Consider the following 21,566-nt stretch of genomic DNA (forward strand, 5'->3'; position numbering starts at 1 on the left):
TTTTGTGGTGGTCCTAGAGCAACTAACTTGTGGTATCCCCTTCCAATATAAATGTCAATAAAATATGCTGGTGAACTTATTAAAAAATAGAACATGTACAGGTACTAGTAACACAAATGTGCTAAACGCACTCTAGTGCCCCCAATTCATATTATGCCACAGAGAAACTTAAGTTGACAAATGCCACAGTGACCTGGGCATCTGTGTGAGCACGTCCATGGATGTACCTACCATATGTGCAAGGGGTGCAGTTGCTATGGGGCGCAGAACTGAGGGGGGCCCATCTTCCTTGTCAAAGTTACATCTGTTATATACATTTTTCACCATTGGATGGTACATAGGGGCCCTTACAAACTTTTCCTATGGGGCCTTCAAATACCTAGTCACACCCCTGATCACGCCCTCACTATATTTTGCCCATGTGAGATCACATGTTACAAACCAGTTCTATCTATGACTCTGCATTGCCTAAATTTACATTGGCCTACAGTATATTTGGAGCTTATGCAGTAATAATTCACTCAAAATATACTACACAAAATGGCCCCAGTCTGTACACACCATACTTGCTGACATTGAAGTGCTCCTCTCAGTGAGAAGCCTGGAGAGGAGATGCAGCTGACATTTTCCGCAACGGTGGCAGGGTCTAATGACATGAAAGCCCAATCCCAAACATCATGGCTGCAAAATGCTGTGATTTGAGGGTTCATGGGAGGGGAGGTGAAAATGACACGATTTGCGTCACTTTAGCCCTGTCCCCTCCATACGAATCCGTGATTCCTGGTAATTATGGGGTCTATTTATTAAACTTTGGTTGGAGATAAAGTGAATGGAGATAAGTTACCAGCCAATCAACTCCTAACTGTCATGTCACATGCTGTGTTTGAAAAATGGCAGTTAGGAACTGGTTGGTTGGCACCTTATCTCCGTCGACATTATCTCCTTCCAAGGCTTAGTAAATAGACTCCCTTATCCCTAGCATTACAGGGGTTACATCTAGGTCTCCATACTGCCTATTTCACTAGGAATTGGGAGGTATGCGGGAGATCCACTTACTCTTCCGGGGGTGCAGGGGAGTATCCAAAAAATCATGAGTCTCCTGCACCTTTCAGGAGAGTAGGTAAGTATAGTATATGCAGTACAGTGCATAAACACAACATACATCATTTTCTCTAATTTTACTATTACTGAATGTGAGGAAGAAAGCCCCTCTAAGAGCTCTGCCTGAGTGCACACCATGTCCTTATAAAGGTCAGAGGGAAGCAGTACCTACCTCTGTCTCTATGACCTCTCCACTAAATGTACCAAACTGCTGTAAAACTTCTCTTTGCCGTTCATATTTTGAATAACAAATCTAGGATATGTGAGGATAAATGTGAGGATATCTATAATGGGTATGTGGTGTCCAGTGCACATGGGTTTTTTGCACTTGCTGCTGGAGAAATCTCTGGGAAGACGGAATTGGTGCCCTTTTCCTGGAGATATGCCCATATCTAGTAGGCTGGGCACAGTGCCAGAGTGTATACAACGCATGTGCAGGGCTGCACGCGGGTCCCTTTCACTCAGCAGATGCCCTGGGATAAAGGACTTCTGTGTAATGCTGGATACAAACTGGCCAAAATATCATTCGTACAGCTGACGAACTATATATCGTCCCAGTGGTCATCAACCAGTGTGTACACCATATATACCTGTAAACAACATCGTTCACTGATGTATCGTGTCAGCCGTGCAGCAAAGCAGATGTGATATCTCTTCCAGATACACTATGCACATCTGACTGTGCACAGACGTCCGACCGACTGGCTGAAATGCCGGAAGCAGAAACAGCTGAGACTGACGTCACTAACAGCTCCTGTGGCGGTCCATTGTTAAGTGTGTATGCACACCTGCATACACACCAAATCAGTCTGTCGGCCAAGTGTGTATTCTGAGCATGTGTAATAATTAAAAATCCACCTTTCTCAGCTCAGATACATTTGTGCGACCCCAAGAAAATGTGTTTTCCCAGATATTTCCCCTTTTGCTCACTTTAAGTAGAATAACTAAGAAACTGAAAAATTAATAGCAGCCTTGTTACTCCAACCTAATACGTTTTGCAATGTGGTTGTTGTTTAAAATACCAAAAGGAAATAAGATACTAATCAGAGATTGGTAAATTTACACAAGGCAGGATAATGCTGTCTACTAGTGAAAGTCAGCTATACTGTGAGTATAGTTTTTTTTAATCAAGCTTTGAGATATCAAACAATGAATATATATATATATATATATATATATATATATATATTATAGGGATGTGCACCGGCTCCGAGGTTTTGGATCTGGATTTGGTTTTACAAATCCACCCTTGCATGTTTTGGTTTTGGATCTGTATTTTTTCTAAAAAATCATAAAAACAGCTGAAATCACATAATGAGGGCCTGTGTTGGTTCCTACAGTATTACTAACCTCAATAACATTTATTTCCAGTCAATTTTGACCACCTCACAGCTCACAATATTGATATAATCCAGTTTAGGCCAAAAGGTTGCATCAAGCTAGCCGGCTGAATAAGTTAAGCGACAGCACTAACATGTGGCAGTTTAGCTTCCAACATGGCACAAAGTGGTACTGCAGTGGCCAACAGAATGGCAGTTTATAAACTATAAAATTAAAAATGTCAGGCAGCAATGTCCCAAACAGCGCATAATGAAAAGAGGTGCAAGATGGAATTGTCCTGGGGCCCTTCCACCCACCCTTATGTTGTATTTAGTAAACAGAACATGCACAGTTTAACAAACCAATCACTTCAGTGACAGGGACAGCCAATTGTGGCTGTAGCGATTGGTTTTGAGTAGAAATTATTTCACACATAAGAAGAGGATTTTCTTGCATTATGCCCAGGCATGGCAATGGGCTTTTCCTTATCATGGGCAACAACTGTTTCCACTGGAGCTTGATTTACACAAACAACATCCTCATCAACAACATCCTCATCAGCAACATCCTTATTAGCGTCAAATACACAAATATCCTCCTCATCATGGTGTACTTCCATAGAAACATACTCAATTTCTATGTCAGCATGTTGACTTGTGCTGCTCATCCCCACATTTGCAGAGGATGCACAAGTGGTGGAAGGAGGCTCCTCTTTGAGCACAGTATTGGAAAGGTCAGGATCACACATGGCACCCACCAACACACTTAGACTCTTCTCAGGGATTTGTGACATTTCTGAGTGCAAAGTTGGTTACTCTGCCTTAACAATTTAAATTTTTTTTAATATGTCTGCAGGGAGAAGGGCTTACATCATCATAAGAGGCAGAACCGCCAGTCATAAATAAAGGCCAAGGCCTTAGCCTTTCCTTGCCACTTTGTGTGGTGAAAGGCATATTGACAATTTTATGTCTTTCTGTAGCTTACTTTCCCTTTGATGTTTTTTTCTTTACCACTGTAAAAGATTGGTTCTTTGATTTTAGGTGCCCTGACTTAAGCCCTGTATGCCCTTGGGCATCGGCTTTAATAGATGATGTAGACGGACTAGTATCATCATGACTGGTGGCACTGGCAGCAGCTCCAGCACTAGTATGTGGTTCCTGCTCTCTTCTCAACTGATCGTTCTCCATATCAACAAACACAAATGAAGTGGGGTACAGCACACACATCAATTTGTACCTTTTTTAAATATTACACTGCAGTATCAATGACCTACAGTGTCACAATATTTGTTATGAATAAGAATAGCACACTGCGCTACGACTTATAGTGTCACAATACGTGAATGATAAACTGTGGTCTGGCCGGCTGTGTCACCGAACAATAATAGTGCAGCTAGCACATGCAAAAAAATTAACAAAATATATATTTTATTATTTTTTGTGGAATGCTAATTTTATTTAACATTTATATTTTTTACACTGGGGAACAGCACCCATGGATGAGGCAGCAGCCCCTTGATGAACAACACAGCACCCCTTTATGGACAACAAAGCACTCCTGCAGAGTGTGGACGGACCACCTGCAGAGTCACAAATACATTTATGATAAACTGTGGTCTGGCCGTCAGTGTCACCGAACTATAATTTTTTTTACACTGGAGAAGAGCACCCCTGGATGACACAGCACCCCTTTATGAACTAGTCCCTTGACTGACAGGACAATAGTGACACAGCAGCAACCCCCACTTTATGTACTGCAACCCTAGCCCAACAACACTGCACCCTTGAACAACAGAGAAGAACAGAGCATGTCTGTTCTGAACACTCTCCACAGCCAGAGTGAAAATGGCGCCGATCACCGGGACCTTTATAGAATCCAAAACCTGTGAGAATCCGATAGCGGGAGGATGACGTCTTGCCTTGTTTAGGGATCTGAGTTAGGCAGGAAAGCCCGAGCTGGATTTGGATCCCGGCCCGGATCGCAAAGTTCGGGTGGGTCCGGTTCTCAGAGAACCGGACCTGCTCATCTCCATATAAATATATATATATATATATATATATATATATATGAGTAGAAAATATTTATATATATTTTAGATAAGTATAAAAAAGCCCGGCACTCACTATACTTTACCCCGTTGCGCTCTTCTTCATGACATGTAACACATGCAGATACATACTGTAAATAAATCCAGCAGCGGCACTCAGGGATTGAATAACACAGCAGACAACAACCTTAAAGTGTCAACGTTTCAATGTTGATATAACATTTTCGTCAGGACAAAGGCCCTCATTAAGAGCCGTATGCTCTGAGCAGAGCGCACGCTCTGAATGAGGGCCGCCCTCCATAATTATCTAGCGTCCTCCTGGACGCTCGTATAGCTGTGGGTCACCACCCACAGCCTATATGAGCGTGCAGTTTGATGGCCGCAATGGTCGCGACCATCGCGACCATCGCCACTGCGAGCCGGAGCCTGCGTTTGAGGTTTTCAACCGCAAGGCCCGGAGTGATTTTGGCTCTATCAGAGCCAAAATCACTCCCACTGACATCACTAGTGACATCACTAGTGATGTCAGTGGGCCGGCTTCTGACGGTAGGCGTTCCCTTGGGAACGCCCCCGTCAGGGAGGCACGCCCACCAAAGGGCGCGTGCTGTCAATCAACATCGACAGCACGCCCCCTTTGATCAGACACAACGAGCGAAGGAAAGTCCTTCGCTCGTCGCGTCTGGCGCATGCGCATGACGGAGCTCCCTCCGTCGTGCGCATGCTCAGTGCAGACCAACGACCCACTTGCGAGCGGACAGCCGCTCGCGAGTGGGTCTGAATCAGGCCCAAAGTGTACAGTATTACTCACCCTTTTTAATGTGCTCCCCCTCACCATGCAGATCGTGAAATTTATATATATATACATATATATATATATATATATATATACACAGGAGAGAGAGAGAGATGTGATAAACCTGCTATTAAATAATGCTGCAGTTGAACTACTACTAAGAGTGGTGTTACAAGCCAGCAAAAATCCCTCAAAGAATGTCGGGGAGAGTATCAAGCCTTGTAGAGAGAAAAAGTGGAGAAATTGCCTAAAGCAACCAATCAACTATTGTCATTTCAAAGACTGGGACAGATAAATGACAGAAGCTGATTGGTTGTTTCGGGTAATTTTTCCACTTTATCTCTCTCCGAAGGGCCTATTTATCAAAGTTTAATCTCTAAAAATCTGCCTTTACTACAGTTTCTCCATAATTTTATGTATCGTATTTCACAGAAATCTCCTGCAGAAGGTTCATTAGTGCTGCAGTTTGCAGTGTCCATTATTAACAATGCTAACTACGGTTTGACCCTTATGTACTAAAGCAAAGCTTTCCGGAGTTTGGCCCCTTTGGTTTATGCCATCCTTAGATTGCATAAGCCGATTTATAGGAAGAATTCAATTACCGGCAAGAGAGAGGCAGTTTTGGTGGGTGTTCTTGGGAGATAACAGGGAAAGTGACTATTCAGATGAGAGTGTGTTGCAAGCTTGTCACAGCCAGTGACTGCTTCCAAAGATGCACTTGCAATAGAATCAGTGGCCATGTTCCGCAGGATATTCTGAGCAACCATACAGCTGCTCTAATGTCCCATGGTGCGTCCAGGGCCGGATTAACAATGGGGTAGGTGGAGCTACAGCTCCAGGCCCTCCCATGAAAATAGGCCCACACCACCAAGGAGGATCCGCTGGAGACAGGAACTATTTTTTTCCCTGTCGGAACAAGCGGCCGTCCGATGTCCTGGCCTTTCAAACCCCAAACCCAAAAACCACCTGCAGTCCACACCACTCTCCCTCCCACCCAGGAAAATCTAGTCCTGGCTGCCTTACAAATTATCTATAGAGCGGCGCAGTAGAAGGCTTTGCTTCAGAAGCCCGCCATGCGCTGCGTAGCGTGCCTCAGCTCCTCCTCTTCACCATGTGATGTCACGCCGCGTGACGTCACATAGGCACCGCCGCGCCGGGCTCTCATGGGTGGGTACTGGAATAAGCAGGAGACGGACCTGACACCAACAGCACTTACCTTCCTGTCAGTGCAGTGGGGAGAAGACCCGTGGAAGCTGAAGGTGAAAGCATGGAAGAGGGGCTGAGGCAGAGGAACAGACAAGAGAGAAGAAGGTAAGTGAACCTAGGAATAGGGGTGGGGGGGTGCAGAGAGGGGGGAGAGGGGAGGAAGCAGAGAGGGGGGAGGGGACACCATAATGGACACAAAGAGGGTTTCATACTAATGGATACAGAAGGAGGAAGGACATAATGCAGACAGATGGGGACAACATAATGATAAACACAGAAGGGGGCATAATAATGGATACGGGGAGGCACATGAAAATAAACACGGGGGTGGCACATACTAATGGACAGAGGTGGGGCATGGTAAAGTACATAGAGGGGGAAACATAATAATGGACACAGGGGCATAATAAAGGACACAGAGGGGGATGGCACATACTAATGGACACAGAGGGGGGAATAACACCATAGAGGGGGAACATAATAATGGAAACGGGGGGGCATAATAATATAGACAGAGTGGGTATGGCACACACTAGACTGGGGGCATCATAATGGACACAGGGGGGGTGACACATAATAGTGGACAGAGAGGGGGGGCATAATAATGGACAAAGGGTGGGGGACACAATAATGGACACAGAGGGGGGCATAATAATAGACATAGATGGGGGACATAATAATGGACACAGAGGAGGGCGGAGAACATAATAATGGACACAGGGGGGGAAAGGGGATGCAACACAGGACATACAGATGAGGTGGTAGCACAACACAGGACATATAGATGAGGGGGTAGCACAACAGAGGACATACAGATGAGGGGGTAGCACAACACAGAACATACAGTTGAAGGGGTAGCACAACACAGGACATACTGATGAGGGGGTAGCACAACACAGAACATACAGATGAGGGGGTAGCACAACACAGACCATACAGATGAGGGGGTAGCACAACACAGGACATACAGATGAGGGGGTAGCACAACACAGGACATACAGATGAGGGGGTAGCACAACACAGAATATACAGATGAGGGGTTAGCACAACACAGAATATACAGATGAGGGGTTAGCACAACACAGGACATACTGATGAGGGGGTAGCACAACACAGAACATACAGATGAAGGGGTAGCACATTACAGAACATACTGATGAGGGGGTAGCACATTACAGAACATACAGATGAGGGGGTAGCACAACACAGAACATACAGATGAGGGGGTAGCATAACACAGGACATACAGATAAGGGGGTAGCACAACACAGAACATACATTTAAGGGGGTAGCACAACACAGAACATACAGATGAGGGGGTAGCACAACACAGGACATACTGATGAGGGGGTAGCACAACACAGGACATACAGATGAGGGGGTAGCACAACACAGGACATACAGATGAGGGGGTAGCACAACACAGGACATACAGATGAGGGGGTAGCACAACACAGGACATACAGATGAGGGGGTAGCACAACACAGGACATACAGATGAGGGGGTAGCACAACACAGGACATACTGATGAGGGGGTATCACAACACAGAACATACAGATGAGGGGGTAGCACAACACAGAACATACAGATGAGGGGGTAGCACAACACAGAACATACTTGAGGGGCTATCACAACACAGAACATACAGATGAGGGGGTAGCACAACACAGAAAATACATGAGGGGGTAGCACAACACAGAACATACATGAGGAGGTAGCACAACACAGAACATACATGAGGAGTTAGCACAACAATATTGTATTTTTGACATTTTTTCTTTTGCATTTTGTGAACCACCTCTAAAACCACCTGCGTCCCAGGCCAGTGATAGAAAAACAGCAACAGAGAAGCTTCTGCGTAATGCAGCCAGCGGGAGGAGAAGCGAATAACACCGGGCCCACTGAGAGGTAGGACAATTTAATTTAAGAAATTAAAATGTTATACAATTTTCTTTTGGTGTTTTTCTTTCTATGTCAGATTTTGAAAACAGTGTGTTTGTCTGTTATGTGGTGAGGGAATGATGTGGGTGGAGGGGTATTTGTGTGTATATTATGTGGTGAGGACATGATGTGAGTGAGGGGTATTTGTGTGTCTATTATGTGGTGAGGACATGATGTGAGTGGAGGGGTATGAGTGTGTCTTATGTGGTCAGGGCATAATGTAAGTGAAGGGTATTTGTCTGTCTGTTATGTGGTGAGGGAATTATGTGAGTGAGGGGTATTTGTGTGTTTATTATGTGGTGAGGACATGATGTGAGTGGAGGGGTATTTGTGTGTCTGTTATATGGTGAGGACATGATGTGAGTGGAGGGGTATTTGTGTGTCTGTTATGTGGTGAGGACATGATGTGAGTGGAGGGGTATTTGTGTGTCTATTATGTGGTGAGGACATGATGTGAGTGGAGGGGTATTTGTGTGTCTGTTATGTGGTGAGGACATGATGTGAGTGGAGGGGTATTTGTGTGTCTGTTATGTGGTGAGGACATGATGTGAGTGGAGGGGTATTTGTGTGTCTATTATGTGGTGAGGACATGATGTGAGTGGAGGGGTATTTGTGTGTCTGTTATGTGGTGAGGACATGATGTGAGTGGAGGGGTATTTGTGTGTCTGTTATGTGGTGAGGGCATGATGTGAGTGGAGGGGTATTTGTGTGTCTATTATGTGGTGAGGACATGATGTGAGTGGAGGGGTATGAGTGTGTCTTATGTGGTCAGGGCATAATGTAAGTGAAGGGTATTTGTGTGTCTGTTACGTGGTCAGGGCATTATGGTAAGTGAGGGGTATTTGTGCATCTGTTATGAGGGGTATATCAGTGTGCCAGCATCAGGGTCAGGGAGTGGTGGTGAGAGGGATCACAGATGGTGAAATATAGGGTCAGTGAGTGACAGTGAATGATGGGAACTTCAGTGTTTGCGGGATGGTCTCCATGAGTAGTAGTGGGTAAGAGGTTCGGTATATAGCATTGATTGATGGGCGAAAGGTATTTCAGTGGGTGGTGGGTAAGATAGTGTAGTACAGGCAGCATACTTACACCTGTGCCTACACAAAGGTAGTGCGATAGGTGACTACTATCGGCCTACCAAAATGTATGTTGGGGGGTGGCACAAATATATATATGCGAAGTGGGGAGGGTCATTGGGGTGGTTGAAAGTAGGTGCTAGACCACTCCCCAACATACTGGCCATGCCCCCACATTGTTAGTCACACTCCTGTTACACTGGTCACAACCCTGCGGCAGCATACAATAGGCCCTTCATAATTTCAGCTCCAGGCCCATTTGGACATTAATCTGGCACTGGGTGCGTCCGATGTGCGTTTGATGAGTGACTATTTATGCACAGTAGCAGAGTAGAGATGCAGTTGATGGGCGCCTCAGTAGGAAGACCATCGGCTGTGGCATTAGCATAAATTTGCAGTCGTGTTGCGCAAATAGACGCAGTCACAGCTGCAATAGTGTCCACCACTGAATCAGGCCCTATGTCTCTAATTATTTGTACTGTAAGGCAGGGTTCTCAGCCACTATCCTTAATTACCACTAACAGGTCATGTTTTGTGGATTTCTGCCTGTGGAAGTCGTTGAAATAATTATTTGCCCAGCAACATAGAATAACTCACCTATACATGATTAAAGAGATCCACAAAACATGACCTGCTGGTGGTACTTGAGGTTAAGGGTTGAGAACCCGATGTAAGGAAATTATTTCACACATGAATAAGAGAGGTTAGGAGACAGAGACAAAAATTGCACTCTTCTGAATGGGAAATACTATACGCAGAGCAAACTTACCCATTGGGTTTTAAACACTGTGTCACAGGGATCGGTATGAAATACCACCAGAGGAATCGGTAGACCCATGCCTGGCAGTTGGAATCCCGACAGCGGCATCCCGGCAGAGGAGGAAATCCTGATCGTCAAAGGTTAGTATATACTAACCTATTTCTACCCCCTAACCCTCCATTAGGGGTGCCTAACCCTAACCCCCCAGTGTCTAACCCTAATTCCCCCTCTAAGTGCCTAAACCAACCCCCCCCCTCCCTGCCGCCTAAACCTAAGTCCCCCGGGGGGGTGCCTAGCCCTAAGTCCCCCCAGGGGTACCTAACGCTAACCCCCCTTCCCCTAGCCTAAATCTAACCTCCCGGGGGGGTGCCTAACCCTCCCTTAGGGGTGCCTAACCCTTATCTCCCCCTGGGGGTGCTTAACCCTAACCCTCCCTTCCCCTAGCCTTACCCTAATGCTCCTGGGGGGTGCCTAACCCTAAGTCACCCCCAGGAGCCCCTAACCTAACCCCCCCCTGCGGCTGTCTGCACCCAACGCCAGGCTTACCTCTTTTGGTATGCCGGGCGTCGGGCTCCCGGCGTAGGTATAGTGATATCATTATTCCCCTGCCTGGATTTGACAGCCAGGAAGCCGGCAGTCGGCATTTTGACCACTGTCTTTTTGACTGCACAATTATGTTCATGCTTGAGGCTGCATGACTTTTTATTTCATGTGTTTGTTTGGATACTGCTTGCTCTACTTCATTGCATGAAAAATATCCAACTTCACTTGAAAAGTCCATTCATCTCTCTGGAGCCCATTCATAATTCCTTAAAATAGATGGAAAGATTAATTTTCACTTACTTACTACTGTAGGAATGAAGTCACAGAGCTATTCATTACATAGGCGATGCAGGCAATGCAAGAGAAATCAGTGATATCACCTGCTAGCTGACTGTGATATCACCTGCTAGCTGACCAATGGGGTTCCAGGGTTCCCAAAACCTCGCTACTTCCCTCCAGCCCGGTGCCCCTTGTGACAGTGCCCATGCATGAACTTTAATGCAGTACTAGAAGATTCCGCTTTTAGTAATTAGCAACAGAATGAGTAGTGGTAGGGAGCAGCCAGGGGCATTTTAAGAGAGGAGGGGACCCGTGTGCAGTCTCCATTCAGGGCCCCCTCCTCTCTTCCCGGCAACTGGCAGTGCACAGAGAAGACTCTGGGCACTATTCTGTGCCAGAGTCTACTGTGCACGGGCAGGTCCCTGGGGAAATGGCCAATTTTTGGGTGAATTCCCTACTGCATATGCACAAACACCAAGGAAATGGTCACGGTGGCCATTATCCAGGCAATTTGTACAGCAATGATACCATCAACGTGGGACTCTGGAGAGGTAAGTATTGAATAAATGGCGCAGGGTGTGTGGTGTGGGCCCCCTGGACCCAGGGCCCATGTGCACCCCACACCCTGCAACTAGAGATGAGTGGGTTCAGTTCTCTGAGAACCGGACCCACCCGAACTTACAGATCCGAGGCAAGAACCAAGCCAGGCTTGAGGTTTCCTGCTTGCTTTGGACCTCAAAATGAGGCAAAACATCATCCTACCGCTATTGGATTCTCGCGGATTTTGGATTATATAAAGGTCCCTGCAATCGGCGCTATTTTCACTCTGGCTGTAGAGAGACAAGCTAGCAGACGTGTAGTCAGTCACTGTCAGTCACTCAGTGTGTGTCCAGTCGGAGTCTTGGCCTGAAGGCTGCTGCTGTGTTGTCCATAAAGAGGCTTAGGCTGCAGTATATAAAGGGGGGCTTCCTTCAGTGGGTGCTGCAGCTGTTGTGTCACTTGTCCTGTCAATTAACTGTAGCTGCTGCTGTGTTGTCCATAAAGGGGCTTAGGCTGCAGTATATAAAGGGGGGCTTCCTTCAGTGAGTGCTGCAGCTGCTATGTCACTTGTCCTGTCAATTAACTGTGGCTGCTGCAGTATTTTTGTCCTGTTCTGTTCATCAGGCTAGGGCTGCAGTCCATAAAGGGGTGCTGTGCTGTCCAGGGGGGTGCTCTGTCAATTAGGGGTGCTCTTCCCCAGTTTTAAAAATGAAGTGCTTTTTTTTGTGTGTGCATTAGCAACTTAGCTGTGCTATTATTGTATGGTGACACTGCCGCAGTTTATCGTCCACGTATTTGTGACTCTGCAGGTGGTCTGTCCACACTAGGCAGGGGTGCTTTGTTGTCAATCAAAAAGGGGTGCTGTCTGTGTTGTTCATCAAGGGGCTGCTGCCTCATTCAGGGGTGCTCTTCCCCAGTGTCAAATAAAATATTGTTCGGTGACACTGCCGGTCAGACCGCAGTGTAAGTTTATTGATATGGAGGACGATCAAATGAGAGGAGAGCCAATCTTGCAGCTGCTGCCAGCAGTCATGATGACGATGCAAGGCCATCAACATCATCAATGAATGTTGATGCCCAAGGGCTTAAGTCAAAATCAAAAAAGCAGTTAGCTGCAGAGAAACAAAAAATTGGCAATATGCCATTTACTACACGAAGTGGCAAGGAAAGGTTAAGGCCTTGGCCTTTATTTATGACTGGTGGTTCTGCATCTTATGACGAGGAGAGTCCAAATGTGTCCGCAGTTGCCATGTGTGAGCCTGACCTTTCTAATACTGTACTTGAAGAGGATCCTCCTTCCACCATTTGTGTGCCCTCTGCAACTGTGGGGACGAGCAGCACAAGTCAACATGCTGATGTAGAAATCGAGGATGCTTCTGTGGATTTGCACCAGTAGAATGAGGAGGATATTTCTGTAGTTGGCGCTAACGAGGATGATGAGGATGTTGATGATGAGGATGTTGATACCGAGGATGTTGTTTGCGTAAATCAGGCAACAGTTGTTGCCCATGGTATGAAAAAGCCCATTATTGTCATGCCGGGGCAAAAGACAAAAAAATCCACTTCTCATGTGTGGGATTATTTCCACCCAAATCTGGACAACAGTTGTCAAGCTATCTGTAGTGTTTGCCAAGCCAGTGTGAGTAAAAGTAAGGACACCATCTAGGTACCTCCTCCCTGTTACCTAACTTGCAGTGCATTTATCAAATTCAAAAGTGTATTTTAAATTCAGAAACTTAACATAACAATTAGTCCATTGTCACCTAGCTGCTCCCTTCTCTCTCTTAGATCCAAGCACCTGCAATCTCCACCACCAACACCTACATCATCAAAAACATCCTCAATCGTGATCGGAAATAATCCTGCATTCAATTTCATAAAAATGACTGACTCCTCTTCTATCTGTGATTCCTCAGAAGGATCCTTGAGTGCTACACCTGTTGTTGTCACTGCTGCCGTGAGTGGATCTTCATCCCAGAAGGGGACCAGGAAGAAGACTACTTTTAGTAGTTTAACAAAACAATTGATTGTAAAACAATCCTTTGCATGGGAAAACAAGTATGACAGCAGTCACCCAGTTGCACAGCGGATTGCTGACACCATAACAGCTATGCTGGTATTAGATGTGCATCCAGTATCCACCATAAATGCAGTGGGATTTAGACAGTTAATTGAAGTCCTGTGTCCCCGTTACAATGTCCCTTCCACTTCACTAGAACAGCAATTACCAGGCTGTACAAGGACATTAAAAAAAAACCTTATTAGTCTCCTCTGAAATGCCATTGTGCCCACTGCCCACTTAACCACAGATATGTGGACAAGTGGGACAGGACAAACTAAAGATTACATGACTGTGACAGCTCACTGGGTAGGTGGGTTGCTTCCAACAGTGCAAACAGCAACAGCAGCAGAAAGATCTAAGAAATGCCAGCTCATTCAGAGGCAGGCTACTCTGTGTATCACCGGTTTCACTAAGAGGCATACCACTGGGAACTCAAGGAAATCTTTGCATGGCTTACCCCACTTGGGCTCTCCTCAGGATTTGTGCCACCAATATTGTGTGAGCATTACATCTGGGCGAATTCGAACACATCCCATGTTTTGCTCACACAATTAATTCGGTGGTGCAACATTTTTTAAAAAAATGGCAGAGGAGTGCAGGTGATGCTCTTGGTGGGCCGTAAGGTTTCAGGCCAATTTCGACACTCAGCAACTGCGTGTCAAAGATTGCAGCACCAGCAAGTACTGTTGAATTTGCCCTGCCATCAGCTGATGCAATAGGTAGTAACTAGGAGGAATTCTACCCTCTATATGATTCAGCGGATGGAGGAGCAGAAAAAGGCCATCCAAGGCTACACTATGGCCTATGACATAGGGAAAGGTGCGGGAATGCACCTTAGTCAAGCGCAGTGGAGAATAATATTCGTGTTGTTCAAGGTTCTCAAACCTTTTGAACTTGCCACATGTGAAGTTAGTTCAGACACTGCCAGCTTGAGTCAGGTCATTCCCCTAATCAGACTTTTGCAAAAGCAGCTGTAGAAACTGAAGAAGGAGCTGAAATGGAGTGATTCCGCTAAGTATGTTGGACATGTAGATCAAGCCCTTCATTCGCTTTGCCTGGTTCCAAGGGTCATCAATCTCTTTAAAATCAGATCACTATATTTTGGCGACCATACTTGATCCTAGGTTTAAGTCATATCTTGTGTATTTCTTCTGATGGACATAAATCTGTACAGATGCAAAGAGCTGTTGGTGAAAAAATTGTCAGCTCAAGCGGCATGTGACACGGCAGCATCTCCTCCTTCAGTTTCTGTGGCTGCCAGGAAAGAGACCCACTGCTGGTGATGCAGATCAGTCAGCAAAACCTAATGACATCTGATTGGGTCTGAAAGAACTGCTTACAATTAGTGACATGTCTACCGTGACTTTGTCTGATACGGTCACCATTCAGAGAATGGCGGATGATTATTTTAGGGATAGCATCCAAATAGGTATGTCAGACAGTCCGTTTTACTACTGGCAGAAAAAAAAGGCAATTTGGAGGCCCTTACCCAAACTGGCTTTGCTTTACTTAAGCTGCACACCCTCCAGTGTGTACTCTGAAAGAGTTTTCAACGCAGCCAGGAACCTTGTCAGTGATTGGCGCAAGAGGGTACTTCCCCAAAATGTGGAAAAGATGATCTTCATCAAAATGAATGACAAATTTCATGAGGAAGACCTTTACAGGCTAATTAAGTTAAAACATTACAGAGGTGCCTGTCATGGTGGTTTCCAGGGGGACGAATTAATATTGTGTGAAGAAGAGGATATACACACTGATGGGAATGATGATGGCGATGATGATGACGACATCTAATCTTACCTATGTTGTAAAGCCAGTTTGTGTATGGGATCATTGCCACTAATGTCCACTGCGCATTGGCAGCTTGTTATGTGGGGATCCAAACAAACCAATCATTTCAGCCACAAGTGTCAGTCCCTGTTGCTAAAGTGATTGGTTTGTTAAACTGTGAATGTCCTGTTTCATATATACAACATAAGGGCGGGTGGGAAGGCCCAAGGACAATTCCATCTTGCACCTCTTTTTTTTGCATTACTGTATGTGCTGTTTGGGACATTGCTGCCTGACATTTTTTATATTATGGTCTATGAATGTCCAGATATTCTAATGGTCACAGACAGCATCTCCTGTATGCCCCTTTCATTTTGAAAAAAGAAAAATTCTGAACCACCAAGTTGATGGGGTGGGCAAATATGAGCAGCTGCACAGAGCATCTTCCTGCCAGGATGTGTGCAATAAAGTGCAAATACGTTTAATACAAAAATTAGTTGTGTATATTGGTCACATATATACATATTTACATTGTACATACAGTGTTTAAAGCAGGCTGAGGAAGCCTGAAGCCCGCCACCTGTTGTTGACAAATAACTTCCAGTAGGCCCAGCAAACATCACAGATGCTGGGAGTTCCAGTTCAGAAGGAGAACTACAGGATGCTTTACTCTGATGTAAACAGCAAGTCTTGGTCCCATTATCCCTAACAACCTCCCTGAGTACAAAGTAAATATCTGTTTATAGTATGTTCTAGCAGCACCTCCACAAGCAAGGCCACCTCATTTCTATTAGATGTATAAAAAATTATAAAACCTCCTCCAGATCAAAGATGTCTTTTAGGAACTAAAGAACTTGATTCTAGATTGATCTTCCCTCATGATTTTTTTTAAGAATCAAAACATTAAAATAAATAAATTAAAAACTATTCATTCCTCCTGTCCTTTCCTTGTCTTCAGTCCATAAACATATTCGAACTCAGGCCCTGATTCAGAGCCGGACGCTCTGACAGAGTACCCCCGGTACGCCCACCAAAGGGGACGTGCTGTCAATCACCATCGACAGCACGCCCCCTTTGGTGCGAGACCCTTAACGACGGCTTGGCCATCGTTATTCGGGTCTTGCGCATGCGCACGATGGAGGCGCCTCCGTCGTGTGCATGCGCACTTGGGCACCATCGACCCACTTTCGAGCGCTCAGTGCTCGCGAGCGGGTCTGAATCAGGCCCTCAGTTGGGCCTCTGACCTAGTTATGGAAAACTTGGTTCTTAAAATTCCTAGGGGTCATATAGTTTATTAAACTGCCACCCTGTCTACCACTGCAATGCCACTCTGTGCATTGTTTGAAGCTGAACTGCCACATGTTAGTGCCGCCCACTGTTGTCGCTAATACTGGGTACACACTGGCCGATATATTGGCCGATCAATTGATCGGCCAATATATCGTGCCCCCGTCGGCCAGTGTGTACAGACTATATGTCTCTGAACAACGTCGTTCACAGTTATATCGCATTGGCTGTGCTGCACAGCCAATGAACAGACATATCTGTCCATCGGCAAGTGTGTACGGGCGATCAGCTTATCGTCCATACACAGGGGTGCAGAGAGAGGGGGGCCTCGAGCGGGTACTACTTACCCGGGTCCAGCACAGCTCCCCATCCATAACAGCCCAGCACACACTGCTGTGTGCTGGGCTGCACTGGGAGACTGTCCAAGGCTGCTAAAGCAGCAGCCCTAACAGTCTCCTATGCCAAAGGGGGGAGCGATCACGCTGATTGCACCCCCCATTGGCTGTGCTCCGTGCCGAGGGGCACACAGCGCCCCCCTCCCCAGTGCCGCAAATGTTTTTTTTCCCAAAGGGGGGGCCACACCTTCCATGGTTAGGCCACGCCCTCTGCCAGCCCCCCGGCCGCCGGGACCTGCTACAGCATGCAGATGATGATCGTTCAGTGTGTATGAACAACCATCATCTGCAGATATATCTGCAGATCACTCGATCTGCAGATATATCTGTCAGGTGTGTACCCACCTTTAGCTTAGTCAGCCAGCTAGCTGGATGCAACCTTTTGGCCCTAAACAAGATGAAAAAAATCAATATTGTGAGGTGGTCACAATTGATTGGAAATGACTGGAAATAAATGTTATTGAGGTTAATAATACTGTAGGAAAAAAACATGCTCAATTTATGTGATTTTAGCTGTTTTTATGATCTTTTTAGAAACTACAGGTCCAAAACCAAAACACGCAAGAGGCGGTTTTGGCAAAACCAAATCCAGATCCAAAACATAAGGAGATACTGATCCAAAACCAAAACCAAAACATGGGGGTCGGTGCACATCCTTACCTGCAACCATTATAGATATGCCCCTGGGAGCAGCTGTCCCCACAATGGAGCAATGGAATTGCTACTGTTGTATTGTATCCACTGCCACAGCTCGTGGAAAGTCGGATACATAATCAATAAGGGACCTGAGGGGGATAGGACCTCATTCAGAGTCGGTCATTGCGGGCGCACGGTCGTAGGGGGAAAGGGGCCGGATATGCAAATGAAGCGATCACAAGTTGCGGTCCTAAGATGAGATCATTAGCTGAACGACCGAGGGTAAGAAGCGGTCGTAAGACTAAATGACGCCTCCTTCTCGATCACAACACACGTCATCTCCTGGGATATAAGGATTAATCGCGAGCATCGGGAACCATCGGAGCTTTTCGTAGAGCTTAAGGTTGACCATACCCTCTCTTAAGCACTACGATCAAGTCAGTGTACAAACCTCCCATGTCACGTGTGCCATGACACTACTTTGTTAATTATGCACTCCCATTAAACGCCGTTCGCATAATTAGGCACGCCTGCGTTCGGATCTCCACTCCCCCGTTTTCAAGCACCTTCCCCAGGTACCACCCACAAACGGTTCATTCTGTCACTCAAACTAACGACCTGGCTGTGTTCAAGGAGAGAGAAATTTCTGATCGTAACAGCTAGTTTGCACACGCGCATTGCGAACTTTACACATGCGCAGTTCAGCGAACATCAGCTGCGTACGACCGTGCGGCCGCAACGACCGACTCTGAATGAGGTCCATATTGCTTACATACCCACAAGGTTTTAACATGAGCTGTTACACAAGTGATGTGCTGTGTTTTTTCCCATTCATATGGTATTAATGGCCTATTCATTATGAAGAAGCTTTGAGCTACGTGTAGAAGGTCAACTAAAAAGAAAGAGCCATGGAAAAAGAATGTGCCAATAAATTGTCTGGAGATGCACAACATTGTGATTTGTGCTACTTTCCACAAGATATAATTATTCTCTATTCTTCATAGGTATGAAATGAAAATCAAAATAAGGATTTCTTGACACTCTCATTACCGCCAATCAATCACATTGTGGCTAGCATGGAAAACTGCTTGTGATTTGTGGATTAGCTTCAGGCTCTGCCTTTTGAATTATGGCTCCTTGTGGAGTAGTTTAGAATGTCAATTGGGTTACTCAGATCACCGATATTCACGCAGTTGATCCGATGGCTGCATCTCCGGACACAGCATCAGATCAGAGAAGCCGGCAGTGGGCATCTTATTACTTAAATTGCCTCCTGCGGCTCTTGTATATTGTAGCACAGCCACTGCATCCAAAGACACAGCTGCTGTGATACAGTGTCCATCTCTGAATACGGCCCTAAAATCTTTCATGGCTTAAAGTAAAGAGAAATTCTCCTGCATTCAAAGCAGAATTCACTTGGATTGAAAATAAAGAACATTTCCCTCTGTTTATAAATGATTTATATTTTGAATGACAAAATCCAAAAACATGTGTCTAGTAACATAAATGGTCCCTAGTATGTATGTATGTATGTATGTATGTATGTATGTATGTATGTCTGTATGTATGTATGTATGTATGTATGTATGGGTGTGTGTCAGAGAATGTGGACTGTAAACTCCAGTGGACCAGGGACTGATGTGAAAGTCAACTGAGTGTGGATGACTTCCTCACCCTCTGCAAAATATGAAGTATTTGAGTTCTGTTGAGATGGATTCTCTATATTAAAAAATAGTATTATTAATTTATTCAAGGATTACATGAAGAAAATTCTATTGTATTATATAGTTTTTTTCACATGGCTGTAACCAGGGGCACATCTATAATGGGTGCATGGTGTGCGGTGACCACACTGCACACCCTGTACCCATATACTTTTTATACTTACCTGTCTGTTGTCTACAGAGTGCTGCTCTGCAGCGCTGGGCAGCACTGCAGAGCAGCAAAAATCACGGGTAAATGGTGGTGGATGTTTTCCCAGTGACTCGTGCATGCATAGTACTGCTGCCCCTGGCATAGGTGCTGTTTTCCCAGAGACCCATGCATGGCTCTGGCATCTCATTTCCCGTGGACATTCTGTGCGACCATAGAGTTACTCAGGACTGCTAACATTGAATGACCTGTGACCTATGCTGCATATTTGTACTCATATGCTTGGCTTTGCAAAGACATTAAAATGGGGCTTATCAAGCTAAAAAGGTACAGAAAATTATGCAACATGGATGTTTGCTATTGAAATGTAATTAAAGCAGGAAATACTGTAGAACCTGGTGACAGTCCAAGCCCAAAGGATATAGAGAGAGCCATGGGTACCATAGGCTTAAGTGTAAAGCAACAGCACTGCTGGTAGCAAACCAACTTGGAGATCTCAAGAGAAGGATACAGTTAAAATGTGTATTATACAATTATGTGAATGCAGCAGTATGAGTGATTACATTGACATAATAATGTATGTTTCTCAGCAACTAACATCTGTTGGAGAGCAAGTAGATAATGAAGAGATCGCAACAGCGATGCTACAGAACTTAATGCCTGAGATTGACATGATAGTTGTGGCATTGGAGGCAAACACAGCAAAGTTAACCACAGACACAGTCAGAGCAAATTTTCTACAGATCCAACAATGCATGCCCTGTTAGTCAAATTCTGACAGTACTGCATTACATACAAAAAGTAAAAAAATTCTGAAAGTTTAAATTCAAGTGATACAATTGTAACAAGATATGCCATAAAGCAATTGAGTGCAAACAAAGGAATGTAAATCCTATCCAAAGCAAGAAATGCAACAGCATAGATGAATCAACCCTGATTGTTACAGATTCAGTAACTGCAGAAGAGATTGTTGGTATATTGATTCAGGTCCAATAAAGCATTTCAGCTGCAATGAGGAATTGATTGCTATGTTAACCAAATGTGACCCTATCACAATCTAAGGGATTAGCAATCAAGTCCTTAAAGCTACAAAATTTGGTACAATTAAAGCCTGCTTAAAAATTTAAAACAAAGAAAATAATCACAGAAATCCAAGATGTGCTTTAGATACCAGAGATGTAACAAATCTTATAGCCATCAGTGTCCTAGAACAGAAAGCCCACAGAGTTAACTTGCCAAAGGAAAGTGCATCATGGAAAGCAGGAGAGGGACCATCATAACTATAGGCACAAGATGTTAGCAATTGTACATCTTTGAGACACAACACTGTTACGCGATGATGATAACTGAGTTGCTGTCACTGGAACTCTGGCATAGATTTGGTCACTTTGGATACAACAGTGTTCAGAAACTACAAAACGGGATGGTAACAGGAATGTTACTGAGTGACACAGAAACCCTGTGTGAGAGCTGTGTAGCAGAAAACAAAGTTGTCAGCCATTTCCCAAGTCAGAAAGCAGAGCTACAGCACTACTTGATACATACATATGTGTGTTGTCCAATGAAAGTAAAGACAGTAAGTGGATACAGATACTTTGTGATGTTCAAAAATGAGACACGTGTACTTCATCAGAGAGAAATCTGAAGTAACAAAGAAGATTGCAGACTACAAGAGACTTGTAGAGAATCAAACCAGTCACAAACTTAAGACTCTGAGATGAAAATGGTGGAGAATATCTAAACAGAGAGGTTGAATTATTTTTGAGAAAATGTGGAATAGAGCATCAATTGACCACGGTTCATGCTCCTAAGCAAAATGGTGTCAGTGAATGAGCAAACCATACACCAGTGGAGAAAGCTAGATGTATGCTGAAGGACGCAGTGCTAGACAAGCAGTTTTGGTTGAAGTCATGTCCACAGAAGCTTATCTCAAAAA

The 21,566-nt window shown here is 45.0% G+C and overlaps 1 protein-coding gene across 1 annotated transcript in view; it reads right to left on the bottom strand.

Moving 5' to 3' along the window:
- Nucleotides 1-21,566, bottom strand: part of LOC148526539 (leukotriene B4 receptor 1-like) — a 30,882-nt gene that overhangs the window by 1,482 nt on the left and 7,834 nt on the right. The gene's annotated exons all lie outside the window — the stretch shown is intronic.

Source organism: Taudactylus pleione, unplaced genomic scaffold (genome assembly GCF_031769625.1).
Source record: "Taudactylus pleione unplaced genomic scaffold, aTauple2 ptg000095l, whole genome shotgun sequence".
Lineage (NCBI taxonomy): Eukaryota > Metazoa > Chordata > Amphibia > Anura > Myobatrachidae > Taudactylus > Taudactylus pleione.